The sequence below is a fragment of the Bombina bombina genome, chromosome 3, assembly GCF_027579735.1.
Source record: "Bombina bombina isolate aBomBom1 chromosome 3, aBomBom1.pri, whole genome shotgun sequence".
Taxonomy (NCBI): domain Eukaryota; kingdom Metazoa; phylum Chordata; class Amphibia; order Anura; family Bombinatoridae; genus Bombina; species Bombina bombina.
The window spans coordinates 250,148,171-250,158,170 of record NC_069501.1 but is presented as its reverse complement, the minus strand read 5'-3'; the positions used below and the strand labels follow the sequence as shown (position 1 = coordinate 250,158,170).

At 41.8% G+C, this 10,000-nt stretch overlaps 4 non-coding genes across 4 annotated transcripts; 1 reads left to right on the top strand and 3 right to left on the bottom strand.

The window, feature by feature from the left end:
* Positions 1-25: 25 nt before the first annotated feature.
* LOC128655162 (U6 spliceosomal RNA) lies at positions 26-132 on the bottom strand. Its single transcript, XR_008401707.1, has one exon. It is a non-coding gene; the product is annotated as a U6 spliceosomal RNA (small nuclear RNA).
* Positions 133-726: 594 nt separating this feature from the next.
* On the top strand, positions 727-833 carry LOC128655147 (U6 spliceosomal RNA). The gene has a single exon (XR_008401693.1). It is a non-coding gene; the product is annotated as a U6 spliceosomal RNA (small nuclear RNA).
* An 894-nt stretch (positions 834-1,727) lies between these two features.
* On the bottom strand, positions 1,728-1,834 carry LOC128655150 (U6 spliceosomal RNA). Its single transcript, XR_008401696.1, has one exon. It is a non-coding gene; the product is annotated as a U6 spliceosomal RNA (small nuclear RNA).
* An 869-nt stretch (positions 1,835-2,703) lies between these two features.
* Positions 2,704-2,810, bottom strand: LOC128655149 (U6 spliceosomal RNA). Its single transcript, XR_008401695.1, has one exon. It is a non-coding gene; the product is annotated as a U6 spliceosomal RNA (small nuclear RNA).
* Positions 2,811-10,000: the final 7,190 nt, after the last annotated feature.

Genomic DNA, 10,000 nt, shown 5'->3' with positions numbered 1-10,000 from the left:
AATAAAAAAAAAAGTGAGTGCGATTCAAAATATGGAACGCTTCACGAATTTGCGTGTCATCCTTGCGCAGGGGCCATGCTAATCTTCTCTGTATCGTTCTAATTTCAGTATATGTGCTTCCGAAGCAAGCACACTATCCAAGCCAAGCCACCAGGTTTATATACTAGAACCAACCAGGGAAACAAAAGACCTCTCAACTTCCTAACTTTAGTAACTTTACAGCTTTAGGGGCAAATATTGACTAGGATTATTAGCTACGTTTCTCAAGGAGGTAAAAGGATGTTCATTTTCTAAGCTGCTGTCACTTACTCTGGTCATTTGCCACGACTTGTCCCATTTTTTAGATTGATTGGCACTTTCATGCTTGGCTTTTGTCAGTTTCAGAATCACGTGAGCTGATGGTATGCGTAAAGACAGTAGAAACGGCACCCCTAAAACGTCAAAACCGAAAACAGCGCCCTCTAGTGGCCATGCTGCCCTGTCACATGTTAGCAAGCGTTTTGCATATGCATATTCCTTGGACTAAATTGCGTCAGTACGGCCACATGGAGAAAGCATGGTTTTCTAAGTGTATCTTCAAGCTGGCAAAAAATGCTGTGGGTTTTGTGTAATGGAAACAGTATACCGAAAGGTTTCTCCCCAATGCACCCGATTGGTCAGTCTCCCTATGTTGAAAAGTTTCTCATCGGTTGTAGTATATAAACCTGGTGGCTTGGCTTGCATAGTGTGCTTGCTTCGGCAGCACATATAGTAAAATTGGAACGATACAGAGAAGATTAGCATGGCCCCTGCGCAAGGATGACACGCAAATTCGTGAAGCGTTCCATATTTTAGTATATGTGCTGCCGAAGCAAGCACACTATGCAAGCCAAGCCGCCTGGTTTATATACTATGACCGATGAGAAACTTTTCAACATAGGGAGACTGACCAATCGGGTGCATTGGGGAGAAACCTTTCGGTATACTGTTTACATTACACAAAACCCACAGCATTTTTTGCCAGCTTGAAGATACACTTAGAAAACCATGCCTTCTCCATGTGGCCGTACTGACGCAATTTAGTCCAAGAAATATGCAAATGCATATGCAAAACGCTTGCTAACATGTGACAGGGCAGCATGGCCACTAGAGGGCGCTGTTTTCGGTTTTGACGTTTTAGGGGGGCCGTTTCTACTGTCTATACACATACCACAGTTAGAACCAACCAGGGAAACAAAAGACCTCTCAACTTCCTAACTTTAGTAACTTTACAGCTTTAGGGGCAAATATTGACTAGGATTATTAGCTACGTTTCTCAAGGAGGTAAAAGGATGTTCATTTTCTAAGCTGCTGTCACTTACTCTGGTCATTTGCCACAACTAGTCCCATTTTTCAGATTGATTGGCACTTTCATGATTGGCTTTTGTCAGTTTCAGAATCACGTGAGCTGCAATGAGATAGACACACATTTACATAAAATGAGATGGACAACAATTTACCAGAAATGCATTACTTTCCATCGTAATTATTATTTACTGAGACCGCAGGCAGAGCTATTGTAAAAGGACTCTAAGGTGTACTCATCTGTCCTGTCTTGCCCAATTTGACATTTTCACTTTCATTAATCGAATGACTCCATGTAAATTACGGTCAAATTCCCCTTTAAAATAGCAAACAGCTGGCACTTCTTGAATCTCAACACATGGTTGCGTAGCGAGGAATAAAAAAAAAAAAAAGTGAGTGCGATTCAAAATATGGAACGCTTCACGAATTTGCGTGTCATCCTTGCGCAGGGGCCATGCTAATCTTCTCTGTATCGTTCCAATTTTAGTATATGTGCTGCCGAAGCAAGCACACTATGCAAGCCAAGCCACCAGATTTATATACTACGACCGATGAGATACTTTTCAACATAGGGAGACTGACCAATCGGGTGCATTGGGGAGAAACCTTTCGGTATACTGTTTACATTACACAAAACCCACAGCATTTTTTGCCAGCTTGAAGATACACTTAGAAAACCATGCATTCTCCATGTGGCCGTACTGACGCAATTTAGTCCAAGGAATATGCAAATGCATATGCAAAACGCTTGCTAACATGTGACAGGGCAGCATGGCCACTAGAGGGCGCTGTTTTCGGTTTTGACGTTTTAGGGGGGCCGTTTCTACTGTCTATACACATACCACAGTTAGAACCAACCAGGGAAACAAAAGACCTCTCAACTTCCTAACTTTAGTAACTTTACAGCTTTAGGGGCAAATATTGACTAGGATTATTAGCTACGTTTCTCAAGGAGGTAAAAGGATGTTCATTTTCTAAGCTGCTGTCACTTACTCTGGTCATTTGCCACAACTAGTCCCATTTTTCAGATTGATTGGCACTTTCATGCTTGGCTTTTGTCAGTTTCAGAATCACGTGAGCTGCAATGAGATAGACACACATTTACATAAAATGAGATGGACAACAATTTACCAGAAATGTATTACTTTCCATCGTAATTATTATTTACTGAGACCGCAGGCAGAGCTATTGTAAAAGGACTCTAAGGTGTACTCATCTGTCCTGTCTTGCCCAATTTGACATTTTCACTTTCATTAATCGAATGACTCCATGTAGATTGCGGTCAAATTCCCCTTTAAAATAGCAAACAGCTGGCACTTCTTGAATCTCAACACACGGTTGCGTAGCGAGGAATAAAAAAAAAAAAAAGTGAGTGCGATTCAAAATATGGAACGCTTCACGAATTTGCGTGTCATCCTTGCGCAGGGGCCATGCTAATCTTCTCTGTATCGTTCCAATTTTAGTATATGTGCTGCCGAAGCAAGCACACTATGCAAGCCAAGCCACCAGGTTTATATACTACGACCGATGAGAAACTTTTCAACATAGGGAGACTGACCAATCGGGTGCATTGGGGAGAAACCTTTCGGTATACTGTTTACATTACACAAAACCCACAGCATTTTTTGCCAGCTTGAAGATACACTTAGAAAACCATGCTTTCTCCATGTGGCCGTCCTGACGCAATTTAGTCCAAGGAATATGCAAAACGCTTGCTAACATGTGACAGGGCAGCATGGCCACTAGAGGGCGCTGTTTTCGGTTTTGACGTTTTAGGGGGGCCGTTTCTACTGTCTATACACATACCACAGTTAGAACCAACCAGGGAAACAAAAGACCTCTCAACTTCCTAACTTTAGTAACTTTACAGCTTTAGGGGCAAATATTGACTAGGATTATTAGCTACGTTTCTCAAGGAGGTAAAAGGATGTTCATTTTCTAAGCTGCTGTCACTTACTCTGGTCATTTGCCACAACTAGTCCCATTTTTCAGATTGATTGGCACTTTCATGCTTGGCTTTTGTCAGTTTCAGAATCACGTGAGCTGCAATGAGATAGACACACATTTACATAAAATGAGATGGACAACAATTTACCAGAAATGCATTACTTTCCATCGTAATTATTATTTACTGAGACCGCAGGCAGAGCTATTGTAAAAGGATATGCAAAGTTTGTTTTACTCCTATCCGCATGTATTGCCTCTGAGTGTCTAAACCATTATAGGTATGCCACAATTCAAATCCCACACTTCACAGTTCAGTCTAAATCTGAAAGTTAGATTGATGTGCACATTTAGCAAACTCTACATTCGACCGCTCAGGGTCTCACTCACATTCACCAGCGCTGGAAGACTCGGTCCTGGGGGAGTCAAATCACCGCTTGCTGCAGGAATTCGGCCGTGCCGCTTGCTCCCCTCCTCGAGTTTCTCGCTGTCTGTGGTCCGTTGGTTTGCGCATGCCTGCCTGGAGCGTTTGACGTCACCTTCCTGTTGACGCTCCGTTCTCCGTGTAAGCCCCGATCTTACAGGTTGGAGGATTTGAAGGATTTGAAAGTGTATCGATTTGAGGGCAAGTATCGGCGTCTCCTTTCTGGTTGTTAATAGCATACAGAGAAAGAATCAGGAGTCCCGATGGCTTGTAAATTGACATGCTATGACTACGGCAGACAAGGCCGAAACGCGTCAGCAGCTGTGACCACTACCCTGAGCTGCAGCTTTAAAGAAGTTCCTGTAACCCAAGAGCTGTTGCTTTTTGTTTTAAGCCAATAAAGCCTTTTGATCAATTTACAAGCCATCGGGACTCCTGATTCTTTCTCTGTATGCTATTGTAAAAGGACTCTAAGGTGTACTCATCTGTCCTGTCATGCCCAATTTGACATTTTCACTTTCATTAATCGAATGACTCCATGTAGATTGCGGTCAAATTCCCCTTTAAAATAGCAAACAGCTGGCACTTCTTGAATCTCAACACACGGTTGCGTAGCGAGGAATAAAAAAAAAAAAAGTGGGGGCGGAGCTAGCCAGCCAAGGAAATGGCCGCGGCTTGAAACGGCTCCTGTGCCCTATCTGGCTGAGAAGTGTAAATTTGCCATAATCGGAAATATAATTTAGCCCAAAGTTGTTATATAGCCCAAGAGAAGAGAGGGCTATCAGATGTGAGTCGGGGGCGCACTCGGTAACCCGGCTACAACAGCAGTTGATGTGCGTGATTTGCTGGGCCTACACGCACCGGAACCCCATGCTAAGTACAGACGCGACTTACACCCATAGCGCAGCTGAAGACAAGGTAATCTGAGTGTATGGGACATCACCTAGAATAAGAGCTGTCGGCTAGCACACATAATACGGGTCCGAGCGCAAAGACTGCAATTATTCTGAGACACCTGCAAGTTTAAAACACTGCGCAGTAATGGGCCACTACTGAGTGAGAGTATAGCTTAGACGCACGTGGATGTGTGAGACATGGATGGTCGAGATTAACAACGGTGAAACCTGTTTATGCAGACCTGCAATATTTGTGACATGTCTATATGTCAGAGAGGCATTATAGGAAGCAACACTTAAGGGAAAATGCTATGCTCAAGACAAGCATGACCGAGTTTAAGGGACTTTACCTATCCGCATAATATGCCTCTGAATGAAGGGAACATCTATCTGTGACTACACATATATGCATGCAAATTGAAGGCAATAATCCTTACAGCACGAGGGGTAAAGTTTTCCACTTTCTTTTATATTCCATTAAAGATAAAGCCTACTTCACAGCTTGACATTTAAAAAGGAACTTACACATGTCTACCATTTGTTTACCGTGCAAAGCAGCAATACTCAGGTACTAGACCCAATCCACAAGAAATACAAGGCGGACAGTGATATATATTGCAGCTCCTAAGCCATAATGAGTAACATAGCTCTGTAAACGTCTGATCAAAATACCTTCATTAGGCACAAACCTTACTGTACAACCCATTAATGTGCTGAGTCCTGACTTGATTTTAACCTGTGCAAAGGGTATCTTTTAAAACACAGACTGGGACATTGAACAAGGCAAGCATGTCTCCTAAAAAAATCAACAAAAAAGGGTCTATACCGAAACAAAGCAGCCAGACTACTCCCTCAGTTAATAACTTTTTCAAATCGGTAGAGGTCAAATCTACAAGCTTAAACCCCAATGAAGATCAAGACTCTGCTGCAGCATATTCATCTTCAGAATCGGACTCTGAAACTATGACAGACACCATCACAGTGCCTAAAGCTTTATTTGCATCACTTCCCTCAAAAAAAGATTTCTCGGCCTTAGCCCTGCAAGTTAAACAATGCATTAAAGAGGAAATCAATGACCTAAAGAAAGAAATGTCTGATATAGGGCACAGAGTGGAAGCGGTGGAAACCACACTGGATACTCATAATACGGCAATATCTGACCTACATACCACTATCCACAAACAAAATGAAGTCATACTGGGCCTGGAAGAAAAAAATTGATGATGCCGAAAATAGAAGCAGAAGGCATAATATCAGAATCAGAGGTGTCCCTGAATCCATACCGTCTCCGGGCCTGGAGCAATATCTACAAGATCTCTTTAATTTTTTGAAACAAACAGAGTCCCCAGTAAAGATTGAGATAGACAGAGCCCATAGGGCACTCCGCCCTAAACCATTAGATACACAACCACCTAGAGACATAATTGTACGATTAACAAACTACCAGGTTAAAGAAGAGCTTATGAAGCTGGCTCGTGAAAAACAACCTATCAAGTACGAAAATGCTGATCTTCAATTTTACACCGACTTGTCGCAGAGGACCCTTTTCAAGAGAAAAGAACTTAAACCTTTTACTATGCTTCTCAGAAAACAAAATATCCCCTACAGGTGGGGGTTTCCATTCCAGTTAATTATCCCCTGGCAAGGAAAGAGATTCATATGCACTACACCAGGAGACATCAAACAGATCTGCAAGGCCCTAGATATCATACCACCCGTGATTGAAGAGAGAGAAGATGCACAAAACCAACACAAACCGGGTCCTAGTACTAACCCGCTACCTCAGAGGCGGGAATGGCAGCAGGTACAACAGAGAAGAACACGCAGGCTGAACGCAGGCAATCAAAATAACCTGCAGGAGAATGGAGACCCCTGAACCGGATAAGCTATATCCTTTTAAATATGTTCAATGGAACAATAATATTGTCACACTATCTTGCATGTTTTCTTTTTCTTTTCTAGGAAATTTCTGTGAAGGACTCCCTTGTGATAAAGGACAATTCTTACATAGGTAGTCCTGGTAATGTTAAAAATAGGAGTTTGAAATTCCAGAGACTTTTACTTGCTAGCAATATATTATGCTAATAGCTATGTTTTACAGGTCCTATGTTAATCCTTTATCTTCTTTTCAGAGGCCGTCAGGCTGGTCCAAATCAGTTTAGTATTTTAACTCAGAATGGTTTACTGCATTGTTATTGCTTTCTCCTCTCCCTGTTACAATGGGACAACTGTCTTACTTTTACTCTCAGCCAGTTGGGAGATATACTCTCCTATAGTTAGGATAATGTATTGTACCCTTTCAGTTAAGAAAGGGGTAGAATGTTTTGTCACTTACTTTTTTATAATTTTTTTTCTTTTTTTTTTCAAGGTTACTACTATGTTACATATGTATAATCAGCTGTGCTCGGAGTACTTCAGAGGGAGGTATGTGAGGGCATCATCCAAGCACTGGGTCATATAGTACAAAAATAGGCACAATGAATAGAAACACCCCACAGGCTTTTACAATCATATCTCAAAATACAAAAGGGCTAAACTGTCCGAATAAGCGTAGGATGGCACTGTTGGATCTCCATAAGAAAGGGGGCCAGATCCTTATGCTACAGGAGACACACTTTAAAACCAAACACATACCCAAGTTCTTTTCATCTAATTATCCACAGCACTTTCACAGTTCGCACCCAGCCAAGAAAATTAATGGTGTCAGTATACTAATCCACAAATCACTTGCCTTTAGCAAAATACATGTAGATCAGGACAAAGAGGGCAGATACCTATGTGTCACTGGCCTCCTTTTTGGCAAACCCATCACGTTGGTGAACCTGTATGCACCCAATAGACGTCAGAGCAAATTTATTAATGCAACCACTAACTCAATATTAGCTCAGACCAAAGGCTCCTTGATCATAGCAGGCGACCTTAACGTCCCTCTAGACCCCCAGATTGATTGCTCCAACCCCAAAACCAGACAAAAAGTCCCAAACATGCAAAACATCTGGAAAAATCTTAAATTGCTAGGGGTACACGACACATGGAGATATTCCAATCCCCAAAAAAAAGACTTCACATTTTTCTCGATCCCCAACAGTTGCTATTCTAGATTAGATTACATTTTTGTGGATCACTTGACTCTTTCATACCTGAAAACAGCTGAAATCAGACACACCACCTGGTCAGATCACTCGCTGACATTATGTGAGATAGCGTGGCCCTCAGCTCTGCTGAGACAATACCAATGGAGATTAGATGAATCACTCCTCAAGGGGAAACAGCAAGTAAAGAGACTAGCCAAACATATTAAATCATATTTCACAACCAATAACACCCCAGATGTACATTTTACAACGATATGGGAGGCACACAAAAGTACAATCAGAGGCGAACTCATTAAACTTAAAGCATATATAACGAGAAAGAGGAGAGAAGAATATACCACCTTAGCTAAAGAAATGGCAGATTTAGATTATCTACACAAACAATCCCCTGACAACAATCTTGTTTTAGATAACCTCAATTCAAAACGTGCACAAATAAACAACCTTCTCCAGATAGATGCCCAAAGACAACTATTGTCCTTCCAACAGACATTCTATAGGGAGGGTAACAAAGCAGGGAAGTGGCTAGCAAGAGCTTTAAAACACACATTCACTCAATTAAAAATGAGTCAGGAAAAAGACTAGAAGACACCCATAAAATAGATGAAGTATTTAAATCTTTTTATCATAAACTTTATAATCTATTCCCGGATAGAGAAGACACAGCCCACAGTCGCGCATGCCACCAATACCTTTCTAGCATACAAATACCACAACTAAGCAGCGAGCAAAGAGAGTCTTTGAACCAACCCTTCTCCATTAAAGAAGTTTTAGACGCTATACGTACCCTAAAATCTAACAAAGCGCCGGGACCAGATGGTTTCTCAGGCCTGTACTATAAAACCTTTTCAAAATATCTTGCCCCACATTTAACCTCCTTATTTAATCACATAGCGGAAGACTATAGATTTCCCGATACCATGTTACAAGCTCATATCTCAGTATTGGAAAAACCGGGCAGGGTGCCTGATGTCCCCGCCAACTTTAGACCAATATCCCTACTTAATACAGACTTGAAACTATATGCAAAAATTTTGGCCTCCTGCATAAATAAATTTCTCCCAGAACTAATTCATCAGGACCAGGCAGGTTTCGTACCTAATAGGGAAGCGAAAGATAACACCGTGAAAGTACTTAATCTTATAGACCTTGTTTCCAAGACTAATACTCCAGCCCTTTTTCTATCCACTGACGCCGAAAAGGCATTTGACAGACTCGACTGGACTTATTTACAAGCGACTCTTAGTAGATTTAATTTCCCCGACCAGTTTATCCAAAAAATTATGGCCCTATATTCTAACCCAACAGCACAGGTGAGAGTGAATGGGACGCTCTCTGAACCCTTTGAAATCAGAAACGGGTCGAGACAGGGTTGCCCTCTTTCCCCATTGTTATTTATTTTATCACTTGAACCACTAGCAATTAGAATCAGAGAGAATCCGCACATTACAGGAATTACAGCAGGGACTAGACAGCATAAAATGGCAATCTACGCGGACGACCTCCTTCTGACAATAACCGACCCACTTAGATCTATCACACATGCAATGACTGAGCTCTCCTCTTTCGGCAGGGTATCTAATTTTCTAGTTAACATGACAAAGTCGGAATTCTTACCGTTAGAGATCCCCCAACAGACGCTAGAGGACATCAGAGCACTCTGCCCGTTAAAAGTACAAACCAACCGTCTTAAATATCTGGGAGTCTTTTTGACTCCAAACAGTCAATCAACACGCAAATACAACTATGGGGAACTAATTAATGAGTTTCAGTCCCTGACCTCCTCCTGGCTTCTAAAAAATATTATGTGGTTGGGTAGAATCCAAGCAGCTAAGATGGTACTACTACCTAAAGCATTATATATCTTACAGACCGTACCGGTCCAGCACATTTCCAGGGAAGTAGACATCTTGCAAAAAATTCTGAATGACTATATATGGAGACGCAGGCCACCACGTATTAATAAAAGCACGATTTATAAAGTTCCTGAGCAAGGAGGCCTGGGAGTTCCCCACCTTAACTCATATAAACTTGCGATCTCTCTTCAGCGTGTCCTGGAGTGGTGCAATCATGAGGGAGATAGATCTAAGGGTTGGGTACAAATAGAAACAAACATGGCAGACACATCCCACTTAGGAAACAAATGCTGGAATATCCAGGCACTAGGAACCCCCTCTATATCCCAGTCTTCCACGTCTAATGAGACCTGGAGAGACTGGCTATATGTCCTCAAAACATATCCAAAAATCTCTTCAAAATATTCCCCACTTACAAGCTTGATACTTAATCCAGAGTTTCCCCCGGGGCTGACTCAAGAG